The sequence below is a fragment of the Rana temporaria genome, chromosome 2 (assembly GCF_905171775.1).
Source record: "Rana temporaria chromosome 2, aRanTem1.1, whole genome shotgun sequence".
In the NCBI taxonomy this organism is placed as follows: domain Eukaryota; kingdom Metazoa; phylum Chordata; class Amphibia; order Anura; family Ranidae; genus Rana; species Rana temporaria.
The window spans coordinates 9,700,646-9,722,171 of NC_053490.1; the positions used below are offsets into that span (position 1 = coordinate 9,700,646).

Below are 21,526 nucleotides of genomic sequence, written 5' to 3' on the forward strand. Positions count from 1 at the left end.
CCCGTGTGAATGAGGCCTAAGGGTGAATGGAATATTTAGCTCCATTGTGTTGCTAATTTGGTGACCACTGTACCCCTCTGTTATTTGGGTGTGTTTTATTATAGGAGTGTTATAGATTGTAGTTTAGGATAAGTTTGGATTTCTTCTGAAGGCTCTTTGAGTGGACATAAGTGATTTACCCCGCTCAGCAGGGGCAGGCCTTAGCTAACAGAGGCCGTAAATGGGCAGCACAGAGGCTTAGAGGTTAGCCTTGCAGCACTGGGGTTCTTGTTTCAGATTCTGACCAGGACACTATCTGCATGGAGTTTGCATGTTCTCCCTGTGCTTGCGTGGGTTTCCTCCCACACTACAAAGACATGCTACTTTTGCGTTGGTGGTGCAGTGGTAAGCATAGCTGCCTTCCAAGCAGCTGACCCGGGTTCGATTCCCGGCCAACGCCATCTCCAATACTTGGAGTCCTCCGAGAGAAAAGCGCTATACAATGTCAATGCAGAGTATATATTAGTGGTGGAATAAAGAATGAAGAGAATGTGTGGAATGTTCCCCCAGAATCTATAGAAGGAGAACCCAGCAACTGATAGAAGACGCTTAGCTTTGGCTGCGATCACACCTAGGCGTTCCGGACCGCGGGCGGAATTACTGCAATTTCCCGAATTGCCGCAAAACGCGTGACACGCTTGTGATCCCGTTACTTTCAACGGCACCCCAATAATGGGACAATATTGTCACCTGACAAATCACACAAACAAAATGACGGGACGCCTGTTTCCCAAAAGCAGTCCTGCGATTTGTCAGGCGACAATCGCGGCAAAAATCACGCCTCGATTGGGGCGATATTGAAAGTAAGGGGAATCGCATACTCCACCCAGCAGGAATATTACACCCCCTCAACTGTCTAGATTTACATTATAGTTTCAAATCCAAAAATCCTTCATTGCTGCAGACCTCAGCACACGCCATGTGGGATGTAACCACTTATAGACCACAATAAATATATACAGCATCTCACAAAAGTAAGTACACCCCTCTGTGTGCGGGAGATCACATACAGTATGTCACAAAAGTAAGTACACCCCTCTGTGTGTGGGAGCTCATATACAGTATGTCACAAAAGTACAACCCTTGCATTTGTGTAAATCTTTTCATGTGACAACACTGAAGAAATTACACTTTTCTACCATGTAAAGTAATGAGTACCTGGGTACAGGTACAAGCAGGAGGGATCAAGATTATGGGTTACCAGGAATGGAGAGAACGGGCACTGAGGCCAAATGATGAGGAGCTGAGAGATTCTTAAGAAGGAGCTAAATACTCTCCCAATGGCCAGCATCAGGTGAAGACTAATCCCTGGGACCTTCTGGTAGACACCTGCTGATGGATACTTGTAACAGCTCTGATGAACGAAGTGAACCACAACTGCGGTTAGCAAACATTTCAATGCTCTTCTTTATGTGACAACTCAGTATTGGGCCCCAGGCATCACTCCTCACAAACAGGAGTTTGGGGATCTCTACATCATCTCTCTGTCACATAAAGAAAGGCGTTGAGCTACTAAGGATGGACGCATTACAACATGCGACCAGAGCTTAGTGTTTAACATTATGTAATATACTTTAAAGGTCAAGATTCCAATACACCTCTATATGCAAGTGATTATCAGTACGGGACCCCAGGCGTCACTCCACACAAACAGGAGTTTGGGGGTTCTCTACATCATATCAACTTGAGCATATAGCGATGTATTAGTCCACTAAGGGAGATGCTATGAAATAGCACCAACCCCTAGCATAGAAAAGATAGAGCGAACATGTTCAAACAATTAGGACAAGGCCTATAAGGGATTTGTACTTATGTCAAGCTTGTAGTAAATAGGAGTTGTAGTGACAACTCGTAGTTTCGTATGAGAGGCAATATAGCTCAGGTAATAGTAGTTGCATGTGAGAGGCAATATAGCTCAGGTAATTATAGTTGCATGTGAGAGGCAATATAGCTCAGGTAATTATAGTTGCATGTGAGAGGCAATATAGATCAGGTAATTATAGTTGCATATATGAGGCGAATATTGCACACGTAAATTAGTTGCATGTTAGAGGCAATATAGCTCAGGTAATTGTAGTTGCATATATGAGGTGAATATTGCACAAGTAATTTGAAGGTAGCTGACCCTTTAATGTACTCCTTAACAAACAGTCCTTAGCACAGCAGTATCTCCCAAATAGTATGTTGATCTCCACAAGGCATATTAAGTAACAACAAATGTATTAGATAGAACACAAGCAGCAGAACTTCTTATAGGACTACAAGTGATACAATAGCTATTTATCCGTTTGCAGGCTTCAATGCAGGAGATAGGGAATGCGTGGTGAAGGGTGTACAGCAAAGGCCTCAAGGTTGTCCCCAGCAAAGCTCTGTGTTGTAGCAGGTGCAATAGCACTGAAGTAGTAGTTGTTGCCTGGAGCGGTGTTGCAGCATGGGGAGCGATGGCAGCGATATGAGTAGCGTGGCCAAGCTACGTCTGACAATAATAGAACGGTGTGCAGAACACACACCGCTCTGTTTAAAGGTAGGCGTCAGGTGAACGGGAGCGCCGAATGCTGCGGCGCACTTCCACGTTCCACAGTGGAACGCGCAAAGCGCCTGTTACAATACTGAAACTACAACTTTCAAGTCTGATGACCACAGTGCCACCAGCAGCTGCTCTGGTGCTTAACAGTAGGTCAGAGATATACCTCCAGTTGTTAGAGATAGAAGAAGCAGTGTGAGGGAGAGGTACCCGATGAGGAGGGAATGCGTAGGTGTGTCGAGTTCTGGAGTCAGGCTCAGAGGCCAGTAGCCTTTGCAGCAGAGAGGCTCCCACCAACACACAGGACAGGTATACAAGCAGGTCACCCTGGCAGATGACGTGGGCTCACCCATGGTGCGAGGTCTAAGTACTAAACGGTAGCCACCAGAGCTCCTGATGATGGGGATAGGTTTTGCTGCATGTTAGTGCCAGGTCACGGTCCAGGATTGCCTCACCAGGAGGTGAGCAGGCCGGGGGCCAGTAGCAGATATAACAGGTTGGGATCAAGCAGAAAAGTAGTCGAGGAACAAGCCAAAGGTCGGTAATGAGTAGTAGCGAAGATACGGACAGCAGCAGGAGTGAACAGAGCTAGGTATTGGCTGGAGAGAGCACAATGATCTGACAAAAAGGAAGTGAAGAGAAGAGACTTGGCTTAAATCAGGAAGTTCATGGGAGGAGCATAGGGTTCAAGAGAAAAAAGGTTCAAGGCAGGATCATTCAAGGAATTGTACAGGGAGCTGTCCAGCATCTCAGGTGGCTGTGTGAGAAGAGGTACTTCCAGACACAATGGAGGTCCTGGGTTCAGGTCCACGGTGTGTAGGCTTCTTGGAACTGTCTCCCACCATCAGTCAGTAAAACTTAATCGCTTGCCGACTGCCTCACGTAGATATACGTTGGCAGAAGGGCACGGGCAGGCAAAGCAACATATATATATAAATATATACGTTGCTTTGAACCTGCCCCCTAGCGGGCGCATGCCCGATACGGTCTCCGTGACCGTGCCCACGGGACCTGAGGACTCGATGTATGCCAGTGTTCCGCAATCGGGTCACAGAACGGCAGAACGGGGGGATGTCTTTGTAAACGATGCATCTCCCTGTTCTGCCTAGTGACACAACACAGATTGTCTGCTTCCTCTCATCGGGAGCAGCGATCAGTGACGTGTCATAGTAAGCCACTCCCCCTAACAGTAAGAATCCTTTACTAGGACACACTTAATCCCTTCCCCGCCCCCTACTGATTAAAACCTTCACTGCCAGTCACATTTATACAGTAATCAGTGCATTTTCCCACTGTTGCCTGTGGATGCCGATGCCACACAGGCCAGTGTTGGAACACGGGCAAGCCATAGATCATTGGGTATCTTTCTCGGGAACAGCCCAGTGGGAGTGGTGCCCAGCTGTGCATTCCAGGAAGGGATACTTAAGGGACAGACGCCATATTTTGAGGTCCTTCGCCTCGTGGCCCTCCTGGCATGAGGTATGAGTTGCGTGATTTCCAGCCCCGGGACCACGTTGGCCCAAGGCTGCATCTCTATCACTAGGCCCAGTTATGCTGACTGGGGCCTACGTATCAAGAGGGATCCCAAGCTCTCCATCTAAGCGAAGGAAGATATACTTAATGAAGGAAACCAAGGGAGGACCTGCCCTGGAGGAGACCAAGTGGAAGGCTTATGTCTCAGGATAGGCCTATCAGGCACAGCCACTGCCAGGACAGAGTCTAATTTAGTTTAAATCATACAGTCTGAGCCACATTATCGGCTCAGACACCCAGTAAATTTAACATAGCGCCCGGTCATTTGGGAGCAGGGCGCTACACAATCAACAATAAACGCTTATTGCAATTTTTTTACCAAACATATGTAGAAGAATACGTATTGGCCTAAACTGGGGAAAAAATGCTTTTAAAAAAAAAAACAATGATATATTTATTATAGCAAAAGTATAGAATATTGCTTTTTTTTTTTCAAAATTGTCGCTCTATTTTTGTTTATAGCACAATAAATTAAAACCGCAGAAGTGATCAAATACCACCAACAGAAAGCTCTATTTGTGGGGAAAAAATTACGTCAGTTTTGTTTGGGAGCAACGTCACACAACCGTGCAATTGTCAGTTAACCACTTAAGGACCGGACCAATATGCTGCTAAATGACCCAAGGGGTTTTTACAATTCGGCACTGCGTCGCTTTAACAGACAATTGCGCGGTCGTGCGACGTGGCTCCCGAACAAAATTGGCGTCCTTTTTTCCCCACAAATAGGGATTTTTTTTGGTGGTATTTGATCACCTCTGTGGTTTTTATTTTTTGCGCTATAAACAAAAATAGAGCGACAATTTTGAAAAAAATTCTATATTTTTTACTTTTTGCTATAATAAAAATCCCCCAAAAACATATATAAAATTTATTTTTTCCTCAGTTTAGGCCGATACGTATTCTTCTACCTACTTTTGGTAAAAAAAATCGCAATAAGCGTTTATCGATTGGTTTGCGCAAAATTGATAGCGTTTACAAAATAGGGGATAGTTTTATTTTTTTTATTTTTTTTACTACTAATGGCGGCGATCAGCGATTTTTTTCATGACTGCGACATTATGGCGGACACTTCGGACAATTTTGACACATTTTTGGGACCATTGTCATTTTCACAGCAAAAAATGCATTGTTTATTGTGAAAATGACAGTTGCAGTTTGGGAGTTAAACACAGGAGGCGCTGAAGGAGTTAGGGTTCATCTAGTGTGTGTTTACAACTGTAGGGGGGTGTGGCTGTAGGACTGACGTCATCGATTGAGTCTCCCTATAAAAGGGATCACTCGATCGATGCGCCGCCACAGTGAAGCACGGGGAAGCCGTGTTTACATACGGCTCTCCCCGTTCTTCAGCTCCAGGGAGCGATCGCGAGGGGGCGGCTAGAAACGAATAGCCGCGCCCTCGTCCCGGATCGCTCCTGAAGCCACGGGAACCGCCGCATGTACGGGGGGGTCCCGTTTAGACCCCCGACCCACGTCTAGGCAGGCACGTACAGGTACGTTGATGTGCCTGTACGGTCCGGAAGTGGTTAAAGCGACACTATGACGAATCACAAAAAGTGGCGCGGTCATTGGGCAGCCAAATTCTCCGGGGCTGAAGTGGTTAAAGAGTCTCAGGGCAACCCACTAATCTGGATATCTCTTCCAAGGGAAGGGCTCCTCAAGCATTCTGTGGTCTTTAAGCACATACTATATTTCCACTGGAAAAGTCTCTTGTTGACGGATATTACTGTACTTGCCTGTTTGTGTAACCCACAACAAATGTGGTGCCATTTCTGTAAACTAAGCTTATTTCTTTGAGCATTCGGTTAGTGCAATATAAAATAACTTTTTAAGTGCCATGGTACTAACACTTTTTTCGGGTATGTCGGGTCAAGCCCAGCGCACATGCGTGCAGCCCAGTCTCTCTTTCATGACTAATAAAGGCACTCCACTGAAGGGGACACTCTGCTTCTGATCCCACCCCTCACGTTCCTCTTCCTAACCGAGAAAACCCCTCCTTCTCCAAGAAGTCCAGCCCATGCGGAACTCACCCAGGCTAAATGCAGCTCTGCTGGAGGCATAACACAACACCAGCTAAGCAGCATGTGGCAAGTAAACATAAAATTGTTTTCCAGTGCGTATACATTCGGTATTGCATCAGACGGCGATAATGAAATTGCCCCAGTCAGGTACAGGCTTTAATATTTTGTCAAGAGACTGTACTTGTAGACCTCAGCGAGGGAATCGATATCCAGTTTGGCAGCTTACTTCACAAAATCAGAAATTCAATTTACAACTTGTGCGAGCAGACAGTCTCTTTAATAAAGAATTCTCTCTTTCGGTGAAAACAGAATACTTTCCGATAATGGAAAAAGAGACTTGTGGGTAAATAGTCCCTATGCGAGGAAAGTCTATTACTGTAATCTGAGATCCAAATAACAGGTCTTTTCAAGTTAGCAGTGGCAGTCCTTAAAGTTTATCGAAATACAAAACTCTGTGGGCCGGATTCAGATAGGAGATACGCCGTCGTATCTCCTGATACGCCGTCGTATCTCTAAGGCCGGCCGGTCGTATCTATGCGACTGATTCAGAGAATCAGTTACGCAGAGATATCCCTAAGATCCGACAGGTGTAACTGTGTTACACCGTCGGATCTTAGGCTGCAATTCCAGGCCGGCCGATAGGTGGCGTTTCCGTGTCTTTTACGCGTAGAATATGCAAATGAGGAGTTACGCCGATTCAGAAACGAACGACCGCCCGGCGCTTTTTTTTTCCGGCGTAAAGTTACCCCTGCTATATGAGGGGTGAGTACGGCGTATCCTATGTTAAGTATGGCCGTCGTTCCCGCGCCGAGTTTTGAATTTTTTACGTCGTTTGCGTAAGTCATCCAAAAACCAACCCCCCCCCCCCTGCTGTCTGCCGTTTGGTCCACCGGCACTTACTCCATCTAGGCAGCGGGCATTAGCGAGGAGAATCAGCCGGGATCAGGCAAACGAGGAGCGGCGGGGATCGGGCATCCAGACATCGGTGAGGACCAGGCATCCAGGCATCGGTGGGGACCAGGCATTCAGGCATTGGTGGGGACCAGGCATCGGTGGGGACCAAGCATTCAGGAATTGGTGGGGACCATGCATCCAGGCATCGGTGGGGACCAGGCATCCAGGCATCGGTGGGGACCAGGCATCGGTGGGGACCAGGCATCGGTGGGGACCAGGCATCGGTGGGGACCAAGCATTCAGGAATCGGTGGGGACCAAGCATTCAGGCATTGGTGGGGACCAGGCATTCCGGCATCGGTGGGGACCAGGCATCCAGGCATTGGTGGGGACCAGGCATCGGTGGGGACTAGGCATCCAGGCATCGGTGGGGACCAGGCATCCAGGCATCGGTGGGGACCAGGCATCCAGTCATTGGTGGGGACCAAGCTCAGGTGCTGATGCGCATGCCTGGCGGCCGGGAGGGTATACCAGGCACCCGCGATCGGCAGTCACAGAGACAGGGACATGGATCTCTGTGTGTAAACACAGAGATTCACATCCTGTCAGGGAGAGCAGACCGATGGTGTGTCCCTTGTATATAGGGATAACCATCGGTCACCTCCCCCAGTCAGTCCACTCCCACCACAGTAAGAATCACCTAACAGGGGACGTGAAAACCCAAACCATGCGTGATTTGAAATAAGCTGGGAAAATAATATCATGAAAGTCGGACATCTGCCGGGACCGATCCTGAATGTGTGCAGATAAAGCCGCTATCTGGTGGGAAGAGCCGCGGGGTGACTGGTGAGGCGCATTCATCACACCCTCGTAGCGTACGGAGAACAAATCTCCTCCCCAGAGTCACACTACATCTTTTTTTCTGCTGTAAAGATCTGAAGATGAGTTCCATGGAGCAAAACGTTCTGCAATGCATCCGTGGGGAACGTTCCTCATCAATTATTCACCCTACTCCCCGTGTACAATGGAAAACACGCGCCGCGCTTTACTCTCACTCGTACCGTTATAGGGCTATGGGCCAGAAACCTGACTTATAAACTTTATCAATTGACAGAACGTTTCACCTGAGCAACATAAAATATCCCATCCCCCGAGAGGAACCAGCCCGGAAAATCCAACCTGGAATGATCATTTCTTCATAATACATAGACCCAACTATGGTGGTACAGACTATGGGCCAGATCCACATACATTTAGATCGGCGCAGCGTATCAGAGATACACTACGCTGCCGTACCTTACCTGGCGTATATTCGAATCCTCAGCGAGTTCGCGCTGTAAGTTACGGCGGCGTAGTGTATTTCTGGCGGCGGATTTGAAATTGGGCGGGTTGGGGGCGGGTTTCATTTAAATGAAGCGCGCCCCCGCGCCGAATGAACTGCGCATGCGTCGTCCCTAAATTTCCCGCTGTGCATTGCACTAAATGACGTCCTATTCACGGCCAACTTACGCAAAAAAAAAATTCAAATTTCAAATTTCGACGCGGGAACGACGGCCATACTTAACATGGCAAGTCTATGTATACGCCGAAAAATACCAGCTTTAACTATACGGCCGCGCGTACGTTCGTGGATCGTCGTAAATCGCTAATTTGCATACGCGACGCGGGAAACGCCACCCAGCGGACGCCAAAGTATTGCATCTTAGTTCCGAAGGCGTACGAAGACGTACACCAGTCGGATCTAACCCAGAAGCCGTCGTATCTTGTTTTGAGGATTCAAAACAACGATACGACGCGGGAAATTTTTAAGTACGCCGGCGTACTTGCTCTGTGGATCTGGCCCTATGAAACTGTACATAGATATCAGAGATACAACCAGATAGATAATGGATGGATATAGAATAGATAGATAGATAGATAGATAGATAGATAGATAGATAGATAGATAGATAGATAGATAGATAGATACTCATATCGATAGATAGATAGATAGATAGATAGATAGATAGATAGATAGATAGATAGATAGATAGATAGATAGATAATGAATGGTGGGGTGGAAGAATGGATAGCTGAATAGATGGAGAATGGATGGATAGATGGAGGATAAGTGGACAGATGGAGGATAGATAGATAGATAGATAGATAGATAGATAGATAGATAGATAGATAGATAGATAGATAGATAGATAGATAGATAGATACTCAAATCGATAGATAGATAGATAGATAGATAGATAGATAGATAGATAGATAGATAGAGAGACATACATATAGATAGATAGATAGATAGATAGATAGATAGATAGATAGATAGATAGATAGATAGATAGATACTCATATCGATAGATAGATAGATAGATAGAGACTCATATCGATAGATAGATAGATAGATAGATAGATAGATAGATAGATAGATAGATAGATAGATAGATAGATAATGAATGGTGGGGTGGAAGAATGGATATATGAATAGATGGAGAATGGATGGATAGATGGAGGATAAGTGGACAGATGGAGGATGAATAGATAGATAGATAGATAGATAGATAGATAGATAGATAGATAGATAGATAGATAGATAGATAGATAGATAGATAATGGTTGACTGGATGGATGGATGGAGGATAGATATATGAATGAATGAGTAAATAGATAGATGCACCATATTGCCAAAAGTATTGGGACGCCTGCCTTTACACGCACATGAACTTTAATGGCATCCCAGTCTTAGTCCGTAGGGTTCAATATTGAGTTGGCCCCGCCCTTTGCAGCTATAACAGCTTCAACTCTTCTGGGAAGGCCGTCCACAAGGTTTAGGAGTGTGTCTATGGGAATGTTTGACCGTTCTTCCAGAAGCACATTTGCGAGGTCAGGAGCTGATGTTGGATGAGAAGGCCCAGCTTCTCAGCTCTAATTCATCCCAAAGGTGTTCTATCGGGTTGAGGTTAGGGATGAGCCGAACACCCCCCCCCCCCATTCGGTTCGCACCAGAACCTTCGAAACGGACCGAAGGTTCGCACGAACATTTAGAACCCCATTGAAGTCTATGGGACTCGAACGTTCGAATTCAAAAGTGCTCATTTTAAAGCCCAATATACAAGTTATTGTCGGAAAAAGGGTTTGGGGACCCGGGTCTTGCCCCAGGGAACATGTATCAATGGAAAAAAAAGTTTTGAAAACAGTCGTTTTTTCTGGAGCAGCGATTTTAATGATGCTTAACCACTTCCATACCGGGCACTTACGCACCTTCCCGCCCAAGCCAATTTTCAGCTTTCAGCACTGTCGCATTTTGAATGACAATTGCGTGGTCACGCGACGTGGCTCCCAAACAAAATTGGCGTCCTTTTTTCCCCACAAATAGAGCTTTCTTTTGGTGGTATTTGATCACCTCTGCGATTTTTTTTTTTTTGCGCAACAACTAAAAAAAGACTGAAAATGTTGAAAAAAAATTACGTTTTTATTTTTTTCTGTTCATTTTTTTGTAAATAAGTAAGTTTTCTCTTTCAATTACGGGCACTGATATGGCGGCACTGATGGGCACCGATTAGATGGCACTGATGGACATCGATGAGGTAGTAATGATGGGCACAGATGAGGTGGCACTGATTGGCGGTGCTGGTATGCGGCACTGATGGGCACATAGGCGGCACTGATGGGCACACATAGGCGGCACTGATGGGCACTCATGGGTGGCACAGATGGGCACTCATAGGCGGCACAGATGGGCACACATAGGCGGCACTGATGGGCACACATAGGCGGCACTGATGGGCACTCATGGGTGGCACAGATGGGCACTCATAGGCGGCACAGATGGGCACTCATGGGTGGCACTTATAGGTGGAACTGATGGATACTTATGGGTGGCACAGATGGGCACTGATAGGTGGGCACTGGGCATGGATGGGCACTGTGGGGTGGCACTGATGGACACTTGGGGTGGCACTGATGGACATTGTGGGGCAGCACTGATCTACCCATGTTGCCAGTCAGTGCCCATTTGTGGGCACTGATTGGCATCTTTTTTTTTTTAAGACTTTTTTTTTTTCATGATTTTTTTTTTTGATAAACAATCAGCGCGAACCCCCCTGTCAGGAGAGCCGCCGATCGGCTCTCCTCTACTGGTGTCTGTCAGACGCGAGTGAGGAAGAGCCATCAACGGCCCTTCCTGTTTACATCGTGATCAGCCGTGGTTGGACACGGCTGATCACGTGGTAAAGAGCCTCCGCCGGAGGCTCTTTAACGAGATCGGAGATGCAGGGTGTCAGACCCACGGGCGCGCGCGGCATGAAATCCTGCAGGACGTCTATGGACGTCCTGTCAGGATTTCAGAACAACTTCCTGGACGTAAATCGGCCATAGGCCGGGCGGGAAGTGGTTAAAGTGAAAAAAAAAATGAAAAATTCTGTTAAATATCATACCTGCTGGGTGTCTATAGTATGCCTGTGAAGTGGCACGTGTTTAGAACTGTCCCTGCACAAAATGAGATTACTATAAGAAAAAAGACATTTAAAACTGCTTGCGGCTTTAATGTAAGGTTTGGTCCCTGCAATATGGATGAAAATCACTGAGAAAAATAGCATGGGTTTCCCCGCCCCCCTCCCCCCAGGTCATTACAAGTCCCTTTGGCCCTATATACTTTGAACAGGCGGTGCAAACAAGACAAGGGCTGTAGGTTTGTTGTTAAGTAGAATCTGAACCATGTCATACTTTGCTCCTGCATATTGCACAATTTCCTAAAGAGACCCTCAACAAACTACATGACACTTGTGCCTGATGAGGCCACTGATGTTCCAGTGGTGGCCCGTGAGGCTGTCCATACAGGCTTGGCCCCCCAAAGCGCACGTGCTGTGTGGCAACAATATGTCGATTTTAGTGGTGGGGGGGGGGGGGGGGGGCTATTACAATGACAGATCTTGGCTGAATAAATTATTTGTTTTGGAAAGAAACATTTTAGTATTTTTCTTTGTTTGAAAATTTCTAATTTGGGTTTATTGTAGCTTTCTCCTAGGTTATCATAGTGTCATGTTTATTTTCCTGTACTAAATACTCATCATTGTCAATGTAAACACCACAAATCTAGATTTGTTCTTTTAGGCAGCATTGATATAATAATAAGCCACACATTGTTGAGTATCCAAAAATATTTATTGTTTCACATTTAAAATGTGTCATTATTTTATTTATTTTGTATCCAAAAATATCTTATTAGAATTTTTTTATTTTTTTATTATCAAGACATATATTTTTGGCTAGAAATATTTTTTTTATATTGTTTTTGTTAATTTTTTTAGAGATAACTTTTTATTTTTCTTAGATATCTTTTTTTTTCTGTGTATTTTGTTTGAGAATCCCAAAATTAAAACATTTCTGGTTAAACGCATGAACAATGACCAACTTTTTAGCATTTTTCATTGTTCATGCGTTTTAGCCAGAAAACTAGAGATTCCACTTTAAAAAATTTAAAGCCAAACATGCATATAAAAACACATAAAACATTAAAAGTATTTTTTTTTAAACCCTCTCCAGAACATCCATTAAATGTTTTAGTTTTCGCTCCACCGTTTTTGTTTTTTCTCTCATCTGCCCCAAACATATATGGATGTCCTCGATTTCAGCCCTGCAGGCCAACACCTCTCCAATGTGTCCAATCCACCATCACCAGCACGAATACCTCCGGAAATTTGGAAACAAACCATGTATTAAAATTATGCAGGCCTACATTTACTATTACCCGAAGCTGTGGTGTATGACACTGACCTGATGTGGTCCACTTTTTCAAATCCTCAAAGAATTCGTGCCGTAAGTTACGGCGGCGTAGTGTATCTTTGGCGGCGTAATGGCACGCCATTCAAATCTCTGTGATGGGGGCGTGTTTTATGTCAATACGTCGTGACCCGACGTAAACAACGTTTTTATTGAACGGCGCATGCGCTTTCCGTGGGGGTATCCCAGTGCGCATGCACGAAATTAAACCGGAACAAGCCAATGCTTACGAAGGTGACGTCATTCTACGCAAATGCCTATTCGCGAACGAATTACGCAAACAACGTAAAAAAATTCAAATGGCGACGTGGGAACGATGGCCATACTTAACATTGAGTACGCCTCATAATAGCAGGGGTAACTATACGCCGGAAAAAGCCGAACGCAAACTACGTAAAAAAATGCGCCGGATCGCCGTAACAAGCTAATTTGCATACATGACGCGGAATTTGACGGAAACGCCACCTAAGATCCGACGGCGTACTAAGACGTACGCCTGTCGGATTGATCCGAGATGCAGTCGTATCTCGTTTTGTAGATACAAAACAAAGATACGACGTGCAAAATTTGAAATTACGCGGCGTATCAAGAGATACGCCGGCGTAATTCTTTTGTGGATCTGCCCTGTTTTTATTAAGTTTGCTTTTAGTTTGCCATCAGTCTTTAATCTCTATTACTTTTTTATACCAGAAAAAAAAATTTTTTTGTTTGCTGACAAAATTTGACCATGGCCCAGATTCAAGAAGCTATTGCGCCCGCGCAACCATAGGTTGCGCGGCGCAATAGCTGTTTTGCTCCCGCGTAGCGAATGCCCCTGATTCAGGAACATCGCTACGCGGACTGCAGCCTAGGATATGACAGACATAAGCCTCCTTATGCCTTCATATCTTAGGCTGCATTCTTGCGTTGGCCGCTAGGGGGCGCGGCCATTGTGATCGGCGTATAGTATGCAAATTGCATACTACCACCGATTCACAAAAGTTGCGCGGGCCCTGTGCACGCAAGGTACGGAGTTTCCGTACGGCGACTTTAGCGCAAGGCTGCTCCTGCTAATAGTAGGAGCAGCCAATGCTAAAGTATAGCCGCCCTTCCCGCTCGTGAAATTTAAATTTCACGTCGTTTACGTAAGTGATTCGTGAATGGCGCTGGACGCCATTCACGTTCACTTAGAAGCAAATGACGTCCTTGCGACGTCATTTGCCGCAATGCACGTCGGGAAAGTTTCCCGACGGAGCATGCGCTGTTCGCTCGGTGCGGGAGCGCGCCTAATTTAAATGATTCCCGCCCCCGGCGGGATCATTTACATTAGGCGCCCTTACGCCGGGCTAATTAGCATAGCGCCCGCGCAATTTACGGAGCTACTGCTCCGTGAATCGCGGGCAAATCAAAATATTTGCGTGGGCGCAGAGCAAAAATCGTTGCCCTTTGCCCACGCAAATATTGCGCCGATCTACCTGAATCTGGGCCCATGTGTTTTTCGTTAAAATAGAGAGATCGGTAGTGAGTAGGCAGCAAAAAAAAAAAAAAAAAAACATTTTATAATTAACAAGGGACACTAACCTCCTTGTGGGTAAATTATAATAAATAATAATGTTGTTGCGGTAATTTGACACACTCCAAATAAAATAAGAAAATGGAAAGCAGTCTAAAATATAATCAAATTAATAACCAAAAATGAAGATCTACATTAAAATATTTTAAATATGCAGACATTTTTTGAGAAGGAGATCTGGCTTAAAAAAAAAAAAAAAAATCATATAACAATAAATAATAAAGTAACAAGCTTATCATAACTATGTAACAATATCAGCAGCAAAAAATGAGGATTAGTGTAGCATTAAAAAGAAGAAAAGAATGCGCTGCATTTCACAATGCAATAATTTCAAACCTAACGAATGTGCTTACTCCATTCAGAACGGTAGTTTTACCAGAATGAGCGCTCCCGTCCCATAACTTGCTTCTGAGCATGCGCGGGTTTTTTACGTCGTTTTAGCCTACACACGATAATTTTTTACAACCCGAAAAACAACGTTAAAAAATGCACCATGTTCGAATTTTTTTTTGTCGTTTTTTCAAAAACAACGGGCCAGATTCACAGTGAGAGTACGCCGGTGTATCTACTGATACACCGGCGTACTTTCAAATTTGCCGCGTCGTATCTTTAGATTGAATCCTCAAACCAAGAAACGACGGCTTCTGGCTTCGATCCGACAGGCGTACGGCTTCGTACGCCTTCGGATCGTAGGTGCAATACTTCGGCGCCCGCTGGGTGGAGTTCGCGTAGTTTTCCCCGTCGGGTATGCCAATTAGCTTTTTCCGTCGATCCACGAAGGTACGCGCGGCCGTCGCATTCTCTTACGTCGTCGCTAGTCGGCTTTTCCCGGCGTACAGTTAAAGCTGCTATTTAGTGGCGTATAGATACACTTGCCATGTTAAAGTATGGCCGTCGTTCCCGCGTCGAATTTTGAATTTTTTATTTTTTTTGCGTAAGTCGTCCGTGAATAGGAAAGGACGTAACTCACGTCTACGTTCAAAAAATTAGAAAAATGAGACGTCATTTCGCGCAAAGCACGGCGGGAAATTTCGAAACGGAGCATGCGCATTTCAATCGGCGCGGGGACGCGCTTCATTAAAATGAATCACGCCCCCCTACCCGCCCAATTTGAAATACGCGCCGAGAAATACACTATGCCGCTGTAACTTACGGCGCGACATCTTCCTGGATTCGAAATTCCGCCAGGTAAGATACGGCGGCGTAGCGTATCTCTGATACGCTGCGCCAGGGCAATTCTTTGTGAATCTGGCCCAACGTTTTTTTCCATGCTGAAAAATGATCGAGTTCCTTTCACTGGAACTAAGGGACCAAGCCCAACCCCTGAAAAACAACCCCCCACCATAATCCCCCCCCCCTCCACCAAATGATTTGGACCAGTACACAAAAAAAAAGTCCATCAAGACATGGAGTTAAAATGTTGATGCCCCCCCCCCCCTTCCTAAATAAAACGATCTGCTCTCTGACAAATTGGTGTGTTATCACCCGACACAGGTACAGAGCCGGTGGCAGATGTGCCGTCACCTCTCGCTCCGCGCCGAGTACAGGCAAAGATCGAGCCATGGAATACTCTTATCCTACTTAGCCTTTCCCTAATCTCTCCTCGGGCAGAAAGAGAGAAATAATAAGCTTTATGAGACGAGGGACGCCTGCCAGGGGAAAAGCCAGGATATGGAATTGATTGGCACAGGCATGACAACAATATGAGCAATTTAGAAGTTAGCAAATTTTCGCTGCGTTGTCTGTGTCTGGCGCACTATTTAATGCGCGCTCACTCTCCGATAATAAGAATAAAGGAGCACGATGACACGGGGATGGGGCAGGGGGGAGAGAAATTGACAGTTTTCATTTCCCAGAAGATTTTGCTGCAGATCACAAGATTTCATTCCCCTGAAATTGTGTCCGAGATAAAACAAACAAATGCATCAAAGCAACCGAGAAACATCAGCTTCTATTAGGACAAAAAGCTTATCAATTGGATAGGATCATATCATCGTTATCTATCAAAGTCTGTATGGAAGAAAGGCAATAAATAATAGAAACGTTTTTTTTTATATACAGTATTATTATATTATATTAAGATATATTATTAATATAAACTAATTCATTATTTAATATTTATATAATATTTATACAATTATATTATTTAATTATGTATTATTATTATTATTATTATTATTATTATTATTATTATTATTATTATTACTATTATATATTTATATATATAGAATGTTGTTTTATTATTATTATTTATTCAATACAAAATAATATAAGCATTTTTATTATATTTTATATTATTAAATAGTATTAATACATATTAATTAAATATTTATATAATATCATATTTATATAATTATATCACTATTTAATTATATATTACTATTATTAATATTATTATATGTTTATATTATTATTTTAATTATTATTATTTATTAAATAAAAAAGCTTATTAATTGGATATGATTATATCATTGTTAGCCATCAAAGACCATACGTAGGGAAGGCAATAAATAATATATGCATTTTTATTATATATTATTATATTATATTATTAAATAGTATTAATACATATTAATTAAATATTTATATAATATTATATTTATATAATTATATCACTATTTAATTTATTATTTATTATTATTATATTTTTATATTATTATTTTAATTATTATTATTATGTATTAAATAAAAAAGCTTATGAATTGGATATGATTTTATTGTTGTTAGCCATCAGAAACCATATGGAGGGAAGGCAATAAATAATATATGCATTTTTGTTATATATTATTACAGTATATTATCATATTATATTATTAATACTTATTAATTAAAAAAATATATATTTATATAATATAAAATTTATATAATTATATATTATATTATTATTAAATTATTTATTATTATTATTGGCACAGCAGGTGTACAGACACGGGAACTCAGCACAGGGATGGTGGGAACTCCTCATAATGGGCACAGCGGGTGTACAGACACGGGAACACAGCACAGGGATGGTGGGAACTCCTCATAATGGGCACAGCGGGTGTACAGACACGGGAACTCAGCACAGGGATGGTGGGAACCCCTCATAATGGGCACAGCAGGTGTACAGACACGGGAACTCAGCACAGGGATGGTGGGAACTCCTCATAATGGGCACAGCGGGTGTACAGACACGGGAACACAGCACAGGGATGGTGGGAACTCCTCATAATGGGCACAGCAGGGTACAGACCCGGGAACTCAGCACAGGGGTGGTGTGAACCCCTCATAATGGGCAAAGCAGGTATACAAACACAGGAACTCCACACAGGGGTGGTGGGAACCCCTCATAATGGGCACAGCAGGTGTACAGACACGGGAACTCAGCACAGGGGTGGTGGGAACCCCTCATAATGGGCACAGCAGGTGTACAGACACGGGAACTCAGCACAGGGATGGTGGGAACTCCTCATAATGGGCACAGCAGGTATACAGACCCAGGAACTCAGCACAGGGGTGGTGTGAACCCCTCATAATGGGCAAAGCAGGTGTACAAACACAGGAACTCCACACAGGGGTGGTGGGAACCCCTCATAATGGGCACAGCAGGTGTACAGACCCGGGAACTCAGCACAGGGATGGTGGGAACCCCTCATAATGGGCACAGCAGGTGTACAGACATAGGAACTCAACACAGGGATGGTGGGAACCCCTCATAATGGGCACAGCGGGTGTACAGGCCCGGGAACTCAGCACAGGGATGGTGGAAACCCCTCATAATGGGCACAGCAGGGTACAGACCTAGGAACTCAGCACAGGGATGGTGAGAACCCCTCATAATGGGCACAGCAGGGTACAGACCTAGGAACTCAGCACAGGGATGGTGGTAACTCCTCATAATGGGCACAGTAGGTGTAAAGACCCGGGAACTCAGCACAGGGATGGTGAGAACCCCCTCATAATGGGCACAGCGGGTGTACAGACCCAGGAACTCAGCACAGGGATGGTGAGAACCCCCTCATAATGGGCACAGCGGGTGTACAGACCCGGGAACTCAGCACAGGGATGGTGGAAACCCCTCATAATGGGCACAGCGGGTGTACAGACCCGGGAACTCAGCACAGGGATGGTGGGAAGTCCTCATAATGGGCACAGCACATCGTCAGACCTGGATGCAATTACAATATCACTTTGGGATGGACTGGCTGTTTAAATAAAGATGACACAGAAATTGTCATTAGTAGAACACAACATGACAGCAGTGAAGATGATAATGTGAATAAACAAATAAAACCTACAAAATACGTCAAGATCCACCAAATGAGAACACCTCTGCCAGCTTAATGAGCGACCGCTGCTAAGACAAAACACGGCGCGGAGCGGATGGCCATGGTCCAGGTCACTCTGATCCAGCAAATTAATCAGAATATTACTCTGTGTCTGATAAATCTAAAATTTCAATAAAATTCCGTTCCCCACAGAGGCGAAGCTCCAGCATGAGATGGACGGTGTGCAATTAGCCTCTAATGGAATCTCAATGAGGAAGAGGGAACACGGCTGGCGGCTTATCGCTTCCGGAGAGATTACAGGTAATACGCGGGAACGGAGAAATGGAAATTAAATCTCAGCATTTAAAGGCGAGATGAGTTTTTTTTTCTGTTTCCAGCCTTGATTCTCTGCTGTATTAATGCATACACATGAATGATAATCAGACGTCAACAGAGTCGCGTTGACATTTAACAATTTTAAGTATAAAAAGCGTAGTAGAGGTCATACAACATGTATTAAAATAAGTCCAAACATAAAAGAAATACTGCAAAGATTAGTTGTTGAGATAAAGTCCTCCTCATATGTGACCCAAGTTGGAAAACATTGTCACCATCCATCAACATTTGCATGAAGGTCCACAGAAGGTCCACAAAAGGTCCACAAAAGGTCCACAAAAGGTCCACAAAAGGTCTACAGAAGGTCCACAGAAGGTCTTCAGAAGGTCCACAAAAGGTCTACAGAAGGTCCACAAAAGGTCTTCAGAAGGTACACAGAAGGTCCACAAAAGGTCTTCAGAAGGTCCACAGAAGGTCCACAGAAGGTCCACAAAAGGTCTACAGAAGGTCCACAGAAGGTCTTCAGAAGGTACACAGAAGGTCTTCAGAAGGTCCACAGAAGGTCTTCAGAAGGTCCACAGAAGGTCCACAGACGGTACACAGAAGGTCCACAGAAGGTCTTCAGAAGGTCCACAGAAGGTCCACAGAAGGTCCACAGAAGGTCTTCAGAAGGTCTTCAGAAGGTCCACAGAAGGTCCACAGAAGGTCCACAGAAGGTCCACAGAAGATCCACAGAAGGTCTACAGAAGGTCCACAGAAGGTCCACAGAAGGTCTACAGAAGGTCCACAGAAGGTCCACAGAAGGTCTACAGAAGGTCCACAGAAGGTCCATGGAAGGTCTATAGAAGGTCCACAGAAGACACTGCCACCTTGGTATGGTAAAATTGCCTGCTTACCAATAAGAGTGGACCTTTGTTAGAAAAAGGTCATCAGCGCTAGCGCCTATATACCCAGCCAGGGCCTCTCAGGGACGTTCATGAACGGTTCCTTTGGGCCACAGTATGGATCACCCAACCACAGTCTCCATTATACCCAAAAACAGAAGGTGCTCCACAGAGTATAAAAACTTAAAGTGAGTGTAAAGATTAAATTATATTAAAAAAAATGAAAAATTTGTAAAGGGAAGCACTCACATTGCCACATCCATGTAAGTATAGAGAACAGAAAAAATCAGTGCTACAGGAGACACCAAAATGGGTCGGACTTTGAAGGCAAAAACAACAATGTGAAAACGTATAGAAAAAATATATTACAATTTATTCGACAAAATACATGGTGTAGTCACATAAATGTACAATATGGTTAAAAATCATATAGGATGATAAAAATACATAGTGAGCCCTTGCATATCGACGCGTTTCACCATTAGGCTTCTTCAAGGATATGAGCAAAGTTCAAAGAAGGAAACAAAGGCCCAGATTCACAGAGAGCAAGGCGCACATTACGTCACTGTAGAGCAAACACCATACACCACGCCAACGTAGCGCGGAGAGGCAAGCAAGCCAGTGCTCCCAACGCTGCTCCAGCGTGGCGTGGGTTTTCGAAGGCGCACGCCTGCGTAGGTGGAAGTGGGCGTGACCCCATGCAAATGAGGCGTGACTCCATGCAAATGATGGGCCGAGCGCCAGACAGGTACGTATCACGAACTGCGCATGCGCCATGACGTGGACACATGCACAGCACCCCCCTGCGCCGGCACAACTGCCTAAGCTATGCTGGATCACCACATACGCCGTGAACATAACGTACGCCCAGCCAGACACACGTCCAACGCACAATACGCCGGCTTGTGTTCTCTATCTATCTATCTATCTATCTATCTGGTAGAAAAGACACTGTGGGCCAGATCCACAAAAACCTGGCGTAACTTAAAAAATCCCATTTAAGTTACACTGCCTTAAAGTTTCTACCTAAGTGCCCGATCCACAAAGCACTTATCTAGAAATTTCAGGCTGTGTAACTAAAATTCCGCCGGCGCAAGGCGTTCCTATTCAAATGGGGCGAGTCCCATTTAAATGAGACGCGCTCCCGCGCCGGCCGTACTGCGCATGCGCGAATTTACGTTACGCCGAGTTTTGAGGATCGCGACGGCTTAAAAAAGTTGCGTCGGGAAAAAAAAAAAAATTACAGCGTCGCTCGGCATGCATTCCACCCTAAGTGAATGGATATGGGGTACATCGTACCCCTATCCATTCACCTGTAGGCAAAAAGTTAGTTAGTAAACACACAACACAAGGCTTTTTAAAATAATTTATTATTCTGCTCCGGATGCCCCCCCTGTCTTCTTTATTAGCTCTATTAGCAGGGGGGGCTTCTTCTTCCGCTCTCCGAGGGTCTTCTCCGCTCTCCGGGGGGGCTTCTTCTTCCTTCTTCTTCAGCGCTGGCTGCCTGCTATGTTTGTGTGTTAGCTCGATTTCAAACAGGCAGCCGGCGCGGTCTTCTGTGACGTCAGGGTCTTCTGTTCTTCTCCCCTCTTCCGATGTTGACTCGTCGTCTCTTGTCGCTTTAATGATGGAAGCGCGCCTTGCATCCCATTTATATAGGCATCACCGTCCCATCATGCTCCGGCAGGTACCCACGTGGTGGGTGCACGTGGGTAGGCACCCACCACGTGG

The 21,526-nt window shown here is 44.8% G+C and overlaps 1 non-coding gene across 1 annotated transcript; it reads left to right on the top strand.

Annotated features, from left to right (window-relative positions):
- Positions 1 to 367: 367 nt before the first annotated feature.
- TRNAG-UCC lies at positions 368 to 439 on the top strand. The gene has a single exon. It is a non-coding gene; the product is annotated as a tRNA-Gly (tRNA).
- Positions 440 to 21,526: the final 21,087 nt, after the last annotated feature.